The sequence below is a fragment of the Nomascus leucogenys genome, chromosome X (assembly GCF_006542625.1).
Source record: "Nomascus leucogenys isolate Asia chromosome X, Asia_NLE_v1, whole genome shotgun sequence".
In the NCBI taxonomy this organism is placed as follows: Eukaryota; Metazoa; Chordata; class Mammalia; order Primates; family Hylobatidae; genus Nomascus; species Nomascus leucogenys.
The window spans coordinates 20,256,182-20,271,337 of record NC_044406.1 but is presented as its reverse complement, the minus strand read 5'-3'; positions in this window follow the sequence as shown (position 1 = coordinate 20,271,337).

Here is a 15,156-nt window from a genome sequence, read left to right as displayed (position 1 = left end):
CAGCTATTGTAAAAGGGGTTGAGTTCTTGATTTGATTTTCCACTTGGTTGCTGTTGGTGTATAGAAGAGCTACTTATTTGTGTACATTAATCTTGTCTCCAGATTTATCAGTTCTAGGAGCTTTCTGGAGGAGTCCTTAGGATTTTCAAGGTAAACAATCATATCGTCAGCAAACAGTGGGACAGTTTGACTTCCTCTTTATTGATTTGGATGCCCTTTCTTTCTTTTTCCTTTTTTTTTTTTTTTTTTTTTTTTTCTGATTGCTCTGGCTAGGACTTCCAGTACTATGTTAAAGAGGAGTGGTGAGAGTGAGCATCCTTGTCTTGTTCCAGTTCTCAGAGGGAATGCTTTCAACTTTTCCCCATTCAGTATTATGTTGGCTGTGGGTTTGTCATAGATGGCTTTTATTACCTTAAGGTATGTCCCTTGTATGCCGATTTTGCTGAGATTTTTAATCATAAAGGGATGCTGGATTTTGTTAAATGCTTTTTTGGCATCTATTGAAATGATAATGTGATTTTAAAAAAAATTCTGTTTATGTGGTGTATCACATTTATTGACTTGCGTATGTTAAACCATCCCTGCCTCCCTGGTATGAAACCCACTTGATCATGGTGGATTATCTTTTTGATATGTTGTTGGATTTGGTTAGCAAGTATTTTGTTAAGGATTTTAGCATCGATGTTCATCAAGGATATCAGTCTGTAGTCTTCTTTTTTGGTAATGTCCTTTCCTGCTTTTGGTATTAGGGTGGTGCTGCCTTCATAGAATGAATTCCTCCTTTCTCTATCTTGTGGAATAGTGTCAAAAGGATTGGTACCAATTCTTCTTTGAATGTCTAGTAGAATTCTGCTGTGAATCCATCTGGTCCTGGACTTTTTTTGTTGGTAATGTTTTATTTACCATTTCAATCTCGCTGCTTGTTATTGGTCTGTTCAGGGTATCTAATTCTTCCTTATTTAAGCTAGGAGGGTTTTATTTTTCCAGGAACTTATTAATCTCTTCTAGGTTTTTTAGTTTATGTGCCTAAAGGTGTTCATAACAGCCTTGATTGATCTTTTGTATTTCAGTGGTGTCAGTTGTAGCATCTCCTGTTTTGTTCCTTAGTGAGGTTATTTGGATTTTCTCTGTTTTTTTCTTGGTTAATCTTGCCAGTGGTCTATCAATTTTATTTATCTTTTCAAAGAATCAGCTTTTTGTTTCACTTATATTTTGTTTTTTTCTTGTTTCAATTTCATTTAGTTCTGCTCTGATGTTGGTTATTTCCTTTCTTCTGCTGGGTTTGGGTTTGGTTTATTCTTGTTTCTCTACTTTCTTGAGGTGTGACCTTACATTGTCTGTTTGTGCTCTTTCAGTCTTTTTGATGTAGGCATTTAGGGCTATGAACTTTCTTCTTAGCACCACCTTTGCTGTATCCCCGAATAGGTTGTGTCATTTTTGTCATTCAGTTTGAATAATTTTTTTAATTTCCATCTCGATTTCATTTTTGACCCAGTGCTCTTTCAAGAGCAGGTTATTTAATTTCCATGTATTTCCATGGTTTTGAAGGTTCCTTTTGGAGTTGGCTACCAGTTTTATTCAACTGTGGTCTGAGAGAGTGCTTGATATAATTTCAATTTTCTTAAATTTTCAGGCTCATTTTATGACCTATCATATGGTCTGTCTTGGAGAAAGTTCCATGAACTGTGGAATAGAATTTGTATTCTGTGGTTGTTGGTTGAAATATTCTGTATATATCTGTTAAGTCCATTTGTTCCAAGGTATACTTTAAATCCATTGTTTCTTTGTTGACTTTCTGTCTTGATGACCTGTCTAGTGCTGTCAGTGGAGTATTGAAGTCCCTCACTATTACTGTATTTCTGTCTATCTCATTTCTTAGGTCTATTATAATTATTTTATTTATAATCTATTTATAAATTTGGGAGCTCTAGTGTTAGGTACATATATGTTTAAATTTTTTTTTTTTTTTTTGAGACGGAGTCTCACTCTGTCACCCAGGCTGGAGTGCAGTGGCACGATCTCGGCTCACTGCAAGCTCCGCCTCCCCGGTTCATGCCATTCTCCTGCCTCAGCCTCTCTGAGTAGCTGGGACTACAGGCGCCCACCACCACGCCCGGCTAATTTTTTTGTATTTTTAGTAGAGATGGGGTTTCACCGTGGTCTCGATCTCCTGACCTCGTGATCCGCCCGCCTCGGCCTCCCAAAGTGCTGGGATTACAAGCGTGGGCCACCGTGCCCGGCCTCATATATGTTTAGAATTGTGGTATTTTCCTGTTGGACAAGGCCTTTTACCATTATATAATGTCCCTCTTTGTCCCTTTTAACTGCTGTTGCTTTAAAGTTTGTTTTGTCTGATATAAGAATAGCTGCCCCGGTTCGCTTTTGGTGTCCATTTGCATGAAATGCCTTTTTCCATGCCTTTACTTTAAATTTATGTGAGTCCTTACATGCTAGGTGAGTCTTCTGAAGGCAGCAGATAGTTGGTTGGTGAGTTCTTATCCATTCTGCGGTTCTGTATCTTTTAAGTGGAGCATTTAGACCATTTACATTAAATGTTAGTATTGAAATGTGAGGTACCATTGCATTCATTGTGCTCTTTGTTGCCTGTGTACTTTGTTTTGGTTTTTTGTTTTTGCTTTTTAACTTGTATTTTTGTTTTATAGGTATTTGGGTGTCTAGGTCTCTAGCAAGGCCAGGGAAGTTTTCCTTGATTATTCCCCCAAACATGTTTTCCAGGCTTTTAGAATTCTCTTCTTCCTCAGGAACACCGATTATTCTGAGGTTTGGTTATTTAACATAATCCCAGACTTTTTGAAGGCTTTGTTCATATTTTCTTATTTTTTTTCTTTTTTTTGGATTGTGTTAATTTGAAGACCTCGCCTTCGAGCTCTGAATTTCTTTATTGTGCTTGTTCAATTCTATTGCTGAGACTTTCCAGAGCATTTTGCATTTCTAAAAGTGTGTCCGAAGTTTCCTGAATTTTTGAGTGTTTTTTCTTTAAGCTATCTATTTCCTTGAATATTTCTCCCTTCACTTCTTGTATCACTTTTTGGATTTCCTTGCATTGGGCTTTGCCTTTCTCGTCCCTCCATGATTAGCTTAATAACTAACCTCCTGAATTCTTTTTCACATAAATCAGGAATTTCTTCTTGGTTTGGATCCATTCCTGGTGAACTAGTGTGATTTTTGTGGGGTGATGAACAGCCTTGTTTTGTCATATTACCAGGGTTGGTTTTCTGGTTCCTTCTCGTTTGGGTAGGCTCTGTCAGAGGGAAGGTCTAGGGCTGAAGGCTGTCGTTCAGATTCTTTTGTCCCAGGGGGTGTTCCCTTGATGTAGTACTCTCCCCCTTTTCCTATGAATGTGGTTTCCTGTGAGCTGAACTGCAGTGATTGTTGTCTCTCTTTTGGGTCTAGCCACACAGTGAGTCTACCTGGCTCCAAGCTGGTACTGGGCATTGTCTGCACAGAGTCCTCCACACAGTGAGTCTACCTGGCTCCAAGCTGGTACTGGGCATTGTCTGCACAGAGTCCTGTGATGTGAACTGTCTATGGGTCTCTCAGCCATGGATAACAGTGCCTGTTCTGGTGGAGGTGGCTGGGGTGCAATGGACTCCCTGAGGGCTCTTAGCTTTGGTGGTTTAATGTTCTATTTTTGTGCTGGTTGGCCTCCTGCCAGGAGGTGGTGCTTTCCAGAGAGCATCAGCTGTGGTATTATGGGGAGGAACTAGTGGTGGGCGGGGCCCTAGAACTCCCAAGATTATATGCTCTTTGTTTTCCACTACCAAGGTGGGTAGGGAAGGACCACCAGCTGGGGACAGGGCTAAGTATGCCTGATCTCAAGACTCTCCTTGGGCAGGTCTTGCTGTGGCTTCTGTAGGGGATGGGGATGGGATTCCCAGGTCACTGGAGTTGTGTACCTAGGAGGATTATGGCTGCCTCTGCTGAGTCATGCAGGTTGTCTGGGAAGTGGGGGAAAGCCACAGTCACAGGCCTCACCCAACTCCCATGCAAACTGAAGGGCCAGTCTCACTCCCACTGTGCCCTCCCCCAACAGCCCCCACACCATTTCCAGGCGGAGAGCAATACAGGCTTGAAAACCTGCCCCAGGCTATCTGCCTCCCAGCTGCGAAAGAAAAGGGCTTGGTTATTCCCCAGCCTGTGGAGTCTGCACACAGTATTTGTGCCTTCCCCTGAGTTCTGGCCAGGAGGTGTCTCACCCTGTTCAAATTGTTACAAAGTTCAGCTAGAGATTTGCTTCTCCCTGTGGAGTTTTACCCCCTGCTCCTCTCCTGTTGGATTCCTGTGGTGCCAGGCAGGAATGGCCTGCTAGGGGACCCAGCCAGCTCCCAGGGCCTTTCTGCTGCTTCCTCTACCCCTGTATTTCACTCGGCTCTCCAAATTGACTCAGCTCCAGGTAAAGTCGGAAACTTCTCCTGCAAACAGACCTTCAGCTTCTCCAGTGGGGGTGTGTGTTCTGGAGAAGAGGGTCTCCCTCTCCTACTTCCACAGTTGGGGCACTCATAGTTTTTGGGGGGTGTCCTGGGTCCTGCAGGCACAGTCCACCTCCTTCAGAGGGTCTGTGGGTCCTCTCAGGATTGCTGCCCTTTCAGGTTCTTGATGATATTATTATTCACTGACTGCAGTGACTGCAGGTTCTCCATCTAGCCTCCTTAGGGTGCTCATCGGTTTTAGCTCAGAGGTAGCAGGAATTTTTAAATCCTTTAATTTCTTTTCATTGCTTCTCATTAACGAAGGATTTATCTAGTAGCTATAGAGTCCCTGGCATTTCCTGTATTTATTTAAGAAGCTACTGGTTGGATGATACACAGTTATCTTATGTACCCCTAAGAAAGAAAAACACTGTAAATATCATTGCAAGGCCCATAGATTTTAATGAGTGTTAATTCCAGACATGTTAAAATGTGAAAAATGTGCATCTTAGAATCCATAAACTGTTGCACACTCAAATTCCCATGACCATGGGCTCAGTTATCCTCAAAACAGGAGCAATATTCCTGTCTTCTCCCTCTCCTTATCATCAATACACACTTAGTGTATACCTGCTATGGATAAGGCTCTGGGTCTGATGGTTTGAAAGGAATGTAAGATAGCTGGAACCAGAGCCCCAAATTATAATCATGGTGGAGGTTGATATAAAACATGGCCAGAAATTTTGTGACACATCTCCCAGAGAGACGGCACTCCATTCCTCTTCCCTTGAATCTGTGCAGGCTTGTGACTGCTTGAACCAATGGAGTATGGCAGAGGTGGTGCTATGTGATTTGCAAGAGTAGCATAAAAGGCTATGCAGCATCTGGTTTTATACTGCATCATTTGCTCTCAGAGCCCTGAACCTCCATGTAAGAAGTCAACAGTCCTGCGGCCACCATCCTGGAGAAGCCACATGTAGGCACTCTGGTTGATAGTCCCAGCCAAGCCCAGGCTTCCAGCCACCCCTGCCAAGGGGTGCCAGACATGAGTGAAGCAGCCATCTTTGAAGTGGATCCTCCAGCCCCAGCTGATCCAGTTCCCAGAATAAGGGCAATAATTCCATGTATAAGTCAAATAATCCCAGGCTGTGCCTCAGTTAGTAAACCAAAATTTCGGTGGCTTTTTATAGTAAAATTTTATTTCCCACTCATGTTGGAGTCTCATGTGGTTTGGGTGATCTTTTACCATCTTGTAGCTATGACATCTAGGACCGATGGCTGCTAAGTTGCTGCAGGTGGGGAAGAAAGATCTGGATCGCACAGGATGTTTTTAAGGGCTGGGCCTGGAATGGCTTACAAGCAGTGCTTCTTAAACAATTCAAGGACCAAATTTTAAAACATTTTAAATTCATCACAGACCTATACTTTTGTAAAATACAACAAAAATTAATTACTAGAAAAGGGAATGGTGCTTGAATGTAGTGGCAATATCAAATAGTTATAAAAGTACCTAATTGCTTACTTTTAAATTTCTGTATTTAGTTCATTGCAAACTGGTAACAGTTTGCAAATGGGCACTGGTGCATGGACCACACTTTGAGTAGCATTGGCTTTCAGTAATTAGGCTTGCATCTTATTGGTTAGAACTCAATCATATGTCCCCAATCCAATTGAGAGTGAGCCTGGAAAGTATAGTGCCCTGGGTGCCAGGAAGAGGGGCCATGTGCTGGATTCACTGCATTGTCTCTGTGATATGCTTTAAGTTCAGGTTTTATTTGTTTTTTTTTCCTCTATGAGGACCCAGTTGTTTACAGGTTTATTGTCTCATTTGTGTTCACAAATCTATTTTGTTTGTTTGTTTGTTTTTGGAGACAGAGTCTCACTCTGTCACCCAGGCTGCAGTGCAGTGGCGCCTGATCTCAGCTAACTGCCTCCCGGGTTCAAGTAATTCTCCTGCCTCAGCCTCCTGAGTAGCTGGGATTACCAGTGCCCACCACCATGCCTGATTAATTTTTGTATTTTTAGTAGAGATGGGGTTTCACCATGTTGGCTAGGCTGGTCTTGAATTCCTGACCTCAGGTGATCTGCCTGCCTAGGCCTCCCAAAGTGCTGGAAATACAGGCGTGAGCCACTGTGCCTGGCTAGATCTAGTTATTTTTTAAAGCCTTTGCAGGGCAGGAGGGAAAGGACACTGGGGAAATTGCCCTGCATGGTGTGTGGTGTCATTGTGATTCTCTCCAGTCTTACAGATCCTGACCTTAGGTAAAATTCCAGTTGGGTAAAAATCTTGTTGAAGGACACATAGACTGCAGTGATGTTTCTGTGACATTCCAGATCTCTGGTACATGTGCCAGGGTAGCTACTGTTACTGCTTCAGTCCCTGGAGGAGGATCCCCCCTTACCCCTACCATGTGTCACCAAAGAGAATATAATTACCTCATTTTGAAAAAGAACCAGATTATAGAGGTCGCAACTAACAAAGCAGGAAAATGTAACTCTAAATATATTTATAGGATGCCTAAACCCTGCAAAAATTGTCCATTTAAACACTCATTAGAAAATGACCAATAAGAAACAGATCTCAACATTGCAATGATATAACTTTGGAAGACTGATAGAAATAAATTGGGCTTTTTCAAAATGAGATGTCATTGTAGTTAAGAACAACTTTGCTGAGGCCCATCTGCCGTAATGCACAGCTGTGCTGGGGCAGATAATGATTGTAACCTGCCCAGATCTTCTTCCCCTGTTTGTGATCTGTTCCTGGCTTCAGTGTGCATTTGCTTCTAATACCTTAGCTCTCTTTTGGAGGTTTGGCCTAGGGCTTCTGGAGCTATCTTTCCAGCTGGTAAGGAGAGCCAGAAGCTCTGAGAATTTATTCCCCTGGGCAGCACTCAACCAATGACTAATGGGTATAGGAGTATGGTAGCTTCCACTCCTTTGCTTGGGTTGGGACAACTTTATGGCATAATTTATACTCCAGAGCTGTGGGATCAGACAGAAGATATCCTCTGTGGGACTTGAGATCGCACCCTTGTTTCCTGGTTTTTCCTGGAAATACTCTTAAAATAAATCACTTACACGTAAATCCTCATTTCAAGATCTGCTTCTGGGGAATCCAACTAAAGACATGTGTTCTTTAGAACCAGTGTCTCAGCAAAGCAGTCGCCATGCTGATAGAATAGCTATCTCCAAGGTAGCAAGGCTTCCACCCTCAGCTGGACTGTCAACCACTGCTGCGCAATCCTTTTGGTGTTTCTCTATTTCTTATACTTGGTTTCCTCTTCAAGACCCTTAGAAAGTTGAGGCAGGCCATCAGGAGACCTCCATTCTCCCTGTTCCTCCTCCATCAGCCCCACAGACCCTCTTACAAACATTTTGGTTTCAGCCTTCTACTTCAGCTCCTTCTCAGAGGAAATAAGCTGTCTTCCTGCCTCTGGAGGCTGGATTTCATTCCCTCCTCTGGGCCTTGCTCTTCAATGACTTCCTCTTGGCCTTTATCATCCTCTTCACCTTGGCTTATAAACATAGGTAAATATTGCTCAGATTTAAATAAAATACAGCCAAAAAACTTTCTCTCCATTTTGTATATCTTCAAACTCAGCTATTGTCCTTTTTAATTCTCAGTCAGGGGTCTGAGGAGGGATGAATCCACTTGCTGCCTCAACCCTTCATTCACACCACAACCTGCAGTGACCTGGTTTTTGAGCAGCCCCACAATCTATTGAAACTCTTCTCTCAGAGGTCAGCAATGACTTTTTATGTCTTCATGCTCCACCTTGAGAGCTCACTATGTGCCAGGCCCAATGTCAAGCACTTAAGTTGTGTTTCAGATTGTCATTGGTACCTCCACTCCTCCCCTAATGTACCTCATTCCTTTAAATCTCATTATCCAAGCCTGAAATTTAAGACACCCACCATTCTTCTTTTCTGCCCTACCATATCCCATTCATCAGCAAGGATCTTTTGACTCTATTACTAAAATACATTTTGATGAACTCTGTTCATCTCTTTATCTCCACTACCAACACCTATCTTCCTTCCTTCCTTCCTTCCTTTCTTTCTTTCTTTCTTTTTCCTTCTTTCTGCTGAAATAGATAAGTTGATCCTAAAATTCATATGGAAATGCAAGAGACCTAGAATAGCCAAACAAGCTTGAACAAGAAAAAAAATTTTGGAGGACTCATACTTCCTGATTTCACAACTTATGACAAAGCTACAGTAATCAAGATGGTATGGTACTGGCATAAAGATAAATATCTGGATTGACAGAATAGGCTTGAGAGTTTAAAAATAAATATTTACATTTATGGTCAATTGATTTTCCAAAGAGTGCTAATATAACTCAATGAGAAAAGAATAGTATTTTCAACAAATGGTGCTGGGACAACTGGATATCCACATTTAGAAGAACAAAGCTGTGCCTTTACCTCAGACCACATAGAGAAATTAACTAAAAATGGATCAAAAATCTAAATGTAGGAGCTAGAATTATAAAACTCTTAGAAAACACATTGGTGCAATTCTTTGTGACCTTGGATTAGGCAATGGTTTCTTAGCTGTGACACCAAAAGAACAAGCAACCCCAGAAAAAATAAATTTTATTTAGTTATTACTTAAACTTAAAAAAGCTTTTGCACTTCAAAGGACACCATCAAGAAAGTGAAAGACAACCCAGGTGATATGGTATGGCTGTGTTCTCACCCAAATCTCATCTTGAATTGTAGCTCCCATAATTCCCATGTGTCATGGGAGGGACCTGGTGGGAGGTAATTGAATCATGGAGGCAGGTCTTTCCTGTGCTATTCTCATGATAGTGAATAAGTCTCACGAGATCTGATGATTTTATAAAGGGAAGTTCCACTGCATGCACTCTCTTGCCTGCCGCCATGTAAGACGTGACTTTGCTCCTCATTTGCCTTCTGCCATGATCGTGAGACCTCCCCAGCCACATGGAACTGTGAGTCAATTAAACCTCTCTTTCCTTTATAAATTACCCAGTCTAGAGTGTGTCTTTATTAGCAGCGTGAGAACAGACTAATACACCAGGAAACTGGAGAAAATATTTGCAAATCATATATCTGATAAGGAGTTGTATCCAGACTACATGAAGAATGCTTACAACTTAATAATAAAAATGACAAATAGCCAAATATTTCAGAAAATGACCTGAATAGACAGTTCTCCAAAGAAGACATCTCATCAGACAATAAGCACATGAAAATATGCTTGATATCATTAGTTATCAGATAAATATATCTGAAAACCACAGTTAGATAGCACTTTATGCCTACTGGGTGGCTATAATAAAAAAGACGGACAATAGCAAGTGTTGATAAAGATATAGAGAAGTATAGAACCCTCATACACTGCTGGTAGGAATGTAAAATGATGCAGCTGCTTTAGAAAAGGTTCTGGTAGTTCCTGAAAAGATTAAACAGTTACCATATTACCCAGCAATTCTACCCCCAGGCATTTACCTAAAAGAACTGAAAACATGTTCACAGAAAAACTTGTACATGAATGTTCATAGCAGCACTATTCATATTTGCCAAAAAGTAGATACAACCCAAATATCTCTCAACTGATGAATGGATAAACAGAATGTAGCATACCACACAATAGACTATTATTCAGCAATGAAAGGGAATGTAGTCCTGATACATACTACCACATGGATGAACCTTGAAAATATTATGCTAAATGAAAGAAGCCAAACACAAAAGGCCACATATTGTATGATTCCATTTATATGAAATGTCCAGAAAAGGCAAATCCATAAAGAGGATGCAGATGGGTTGTTGCCAGGGGAAGGAGTAAATGGGGAGTACTAATGGTTATGGGGATTCTTTCGGGGATGATGAAAATATTCTAGAATTAGATAGTGGTGATCAATGCACAACTTTGTGAATGTACTAAAAACCACTGAACTGTATACTTTATGCTTTCTAAAGGTGATTTTTTTAGTATGCACATTTTATTTTTTTAAAAAGCATTGAGTCTTAAGATGGAGAAGGTACCTCCTCACATGCCAAAGAATAAGTAGGAAGCTGGGTCCCAGAGACCATAACAAATCCTTCTATGCAGTGATAATGAGAGAGGTGGCTTCTGAGGCACTGGGGACTAAGGGGATGTGGAACAGGAAAGCAGTACTGTGGATGATCTATGAGATACATGTCTCTGTGGGGACCCCTAGCGAGATATAAGGAAGGAGAGTGGAAGTCCTGCCATTTGGCTCATGAAGGGATAATGAATCACCCACTTGGAGACACATCTTTAAAGTGACTCTTACAGGTGCCACAAAATTATGGTGCCTAGGAGACATTTGAGTCATATTTAGCTCCAATCATAGTTAATGCCAGAACACATAAAAATAAATCATCTGTTTGTAGAATTATTGGGCAACATGCCTTTAATGACAATGATAAACCATTTATAATCTATAATACCACATGTACATCATGCCTAATACAAAGGGCCCACTGCAGTTATAATTGATTCAAGGTGATAATATTGCATAGAGAAATGGGGATTTAGGCATGGGTAAGAGAAAAACAGGAAGCAACAATACTGGTAAAAAAAGAAGGATAAAATTATCCTTGGTTGGTATCTTTCTAATGATCATACTTTAATCACCTGTATTTTCTCTGATAGCAAATTTACTGAAATCCATATCCTCTGTAACTTTCTTGTTCCTAAAAGCTACTGGCCTTGGGAGGGTGGGTAGTGCCATTACCTGATGCTGTAATATAGAGAACTGCAACCAATTCCTCAGTCAGAAAGCATCTATCTCATTAGTTGGCTCTTACCAATATTGCGATGTGTTTTATTTTTATTGTTATCAACTGATCATGCCTTATGAAATTTTGGCTTTACTCTTATAGATGTTATGGAAAATTTTGAATTACTTTCTGCCAAAGCTGGAGATCTGGATTGGCCAAGCGAAGCTGTGGGCCAGGTGGGGGTGAGGTGGACAGGGTGGGCCACACTTGCACATCAGTCTTTTTTTTGTTTTGTTTTGACAACTAAAATCCTTTATTACATTTTTGTGATGAAATACTTCAAACATACAGAAAATTACACACAAAATAACAAAATGGCACCCATATACTCACAACCCAGTCCTTTCAAAGTTTAATATTTTGCCTTAGTTAAAATTATTTTAAGGATATTGGATATAATGGAAACTATTAAAGTTATTTATGAAATCCTCTTGCTCCCTCTTCTTTCCCAGAGATGATCACTTTTAAAATATTGTGCTTACTTTCTTGCAAGTTTTTACATTGTTAACTCTTTTCAAATTCAGTGTGTGTGTGTATGTGTGTGTTTTAAATTCAGTTTGATTTTGAAATGTATAAATGTATCTTTTTGATACATGTTGCTCTGGCTCATTCTTTTGATTATTTGGATTCAATCAAATGAATAAATCATTATTTATTCTCTGTTGATAGGCATTTAGATTGTTTTCAGATTTTTCACTATTATAAGCAATACTGCAATGAACATTCTGTTATCTGTCTTCTTATACACACTTGCCAAAAATTACAAATATTGGCCAAATCGTGAAACTGGTCAAAAGATATGCACAGTTTTAGCTTCATAAAATATTGAGAAATTATCCTCCAAAGTAGTTGTATGAGTTTATGCTTCCATTATTAATGCATAAGACTATCAATTTCTTTAAAGATAATGACAACAAATTTTTTTCCTACCTTGCACATCAGTCTTTTTAAAGGTGCCAGCATCTGCTGGGGAAGGAGGGATGTCATCATGCAGCATGCATCCCAGGGGACAAACCTTGTCACCTGCTCTCCTGGATTAAAAACAGACATTGATTTGATCACAGTCATGCTGTTAAAAATTAAAATTGAATATAGAAGTAAATATTATGGGAAAAGTGTTTTCATTAGATCATAGCTAGTTTCTTTTTCACAATTTTTTCTTCCTAGCTAACCATTCTTCATTTGTTATTTTTTCTTCTCTTTGTCAGCCTATAATGTTTTTTGGAGGTTACATGTTTATACATAATGGTACAAAGAGTTATCTATTAATTCACTTACAAAATTCTGTAACATGGTTTATTTTACTCTTTGCCCAAACTTTAGGCAGGCCCAAGATCGAGTAGAACCCAAAGCAAAGACGAACCCAAAAGAAGCATGTAATTTAGGGCACATGCCAAGAGGGCATTCACAGATGGGACAATGGTATGAGCAGCCTGGCTCCTCCTGTTGGTTTGTGCATGGAGGAATATGGGAAACACATGGAATCTGGAGCCTGCAGACCTAGATTAGAGTTTTGACTCAGCCACTTCCTAGACATGTGACTTGACCTTTTCCAGTGTGTTTTGTCATTTATAAAATGGAGATAAACAAACAATACCTGCTTCATAAGGTGGCGAGAATTAAATGAGATTATGTGTTTGGAAGCACATTTTCCATTAAAGCTCTGTATGTGTGTACACGTTTTGTCTGTGTCACTGCTGTTTCCTTTCTTCTTCATTGCTAATAGCATCCCAATTTTATATGGGACATTTGATCTTAGCTGATCATTTCTATTCCATTCACCTGCTGCCATTTATTTCTTTTCTTAGCCTCCTTTGCAGCCACAAGACCCAGTTCCAATCAAAGAGATGTAAGGGGAAGTCAGCTTGGGGCTTCTGGGAAAGAGTTTCCTCCTTGAGAAGAAGAAAAGCCCCTTTTCCCACCATCACTGCTATTCCTTCTTGTTTGGATGCTCGTAAAATGTCCTAATACTTGGAGCTGTGGCAGCCATCTTGGGAACATAAGTTAAGAAGCATGAGGATGAAAAGCTGACTTGTTGAGAGTGGCAGAGTAGATCCTCCTTCCCAAAGAGGATCTGGGAAGAGCCTGAGAGCTTTTGACTTCGTAGAATTTCTGAACCAGCCCATAACTACCTTCCTTTAAGTTCCTAGGTTTGTGAGATGATTAAATGCCTGTTGATTGAGCCACTGCTAGTTAGGTTTTCTGTTAACTTGCAAGCAGATGCATCCTGTTACCATATTTGTATGTGCTTATGTGGGGCATACAGATGAGTGTGGTTCCTTGAGGGCACTGTGGTATAACAGGAAAGAGCACTAACTTTGAGAGTCAAAAGCTGGGGATAACTGGCTCTGAAATGACAGTCTGAGCCTTGGCTTACTGATCGATAAAACTGGAAGAATGCCACTGAACCCACAGGGCTGTTGGGAGGACTAAATAAAATAATACAAATGAAAGCACTTTGCAACTGAGCAAGGGTTGTATAGATGTAAGATGTTGTTAGATATCCTGCTCTTTGACCATAGTGGAGGAGGAGTGAAGGCATGCAGGTAGGAATGACTTAAGTGAATTTCGATTTTGTCAACACCCCCTCCCCATACCCCCTTTGTGATCTCCACTGAAATATGCCCAAAGGACTCAAGCTACCCCCTCAATGCCCAGTACCCTCTAGCTCTCCATTTTCCATACTTTAAGGCTATGTTTTTCCAACTTCTCCTCCTATCTCAATCCTCTCAAAAAGAAATGGACTCATCTTGTGCCCCATCCCTTCAGGCCCAGTTAATTTTCACTCACCAACCTGGTATGTGTAGGTGTGTGTCAGAGGCTTCTTCTGTTACCCTTGCCAAACAACATGTGTTTTTTTGTTTGTTTGTTTGTTTTTGAGGCAGAGTCGTACTCTGTTGCCCAGGCTGGAGTGCAGTGGCATGATCTTGGCTCACTGCAACCTCCGCCTGCCAGGTTCAAGCAATTCTCCTGCCTCAGCCTCCGAAGTAGCTGGGATTACAGACGCGCACCACCATGCCCAGCTAATTTTTGTATTTTTTTTAGTAGAGATGGGGTTTTACCATGTTGGCCAGGCCAGTCTTGAACTCCTGACCTCAAGTGATCTGCCCGCCTGGGCCTCCCAAAGTGCTGGGATTACAGGCGTGAGCCACCGCACCAGCCAACATGTGTTTTTGTGGAGTCTTAAACCAATAACGTGACAACAGGAGTAGACATTTCAGACTATTGCAAGAAGTCAAGGAAAAGCACTTGGCTTCTTGGTGCCTCTTGGAGACCCAACTTGGAGAGCTGCTCAGCTCACAACTATTCCCCTTTCTGGGAAGGACCTAATGCACAGGTATGTACCCCAGTGGCCTCCTCTATGCTCGGTAACATTGCCGCTAAGCAGGAGTGCGGTATTGACTCAGGCTGGGACAACCAAAGCCCTGAGGTCTTTAAAATTGGAGTTGCAGAAATAGATTCATCACTCTCTAGTGAGGTCTGAGTTCTTGGTTCTGGTTAGATGAGGTTCACCTGCACCCCTGCCCTTCCTCTTGCAACATGAAACCTTCCTAATAAATTCCTTTTTCTTAGTTTGGGTTGCCTCAACTCCAAATGCTGAGACAAGGACTTGGTTGCAGGTGATCTACTTGGGGCATGATCCCAGAGAATGCAAGCTAGGGAGTGGGGGAAGTGAGGGAAAAGAGAAAGCCAGTAAGGGTATATTAATGAGCAAATCCCCATGGTGGGCAACTGGGGCTCAGTCCTGCTGGGGACCTCTGGGAAACTGTAGATCACACCACAGAATCTTCCGACCACAGGATGAGGAAGTGGGGACATCTATCACTCGACTTCCATTCCCATTGGTTGAGGCTTGTCCCTAGGGATGTTGTTTCCTGGCACTTATGAGTTATGTCTCCTGCTTCTGGATGATGTGCAGAGCCCCAGTGTAGAGAAAAAGAGAG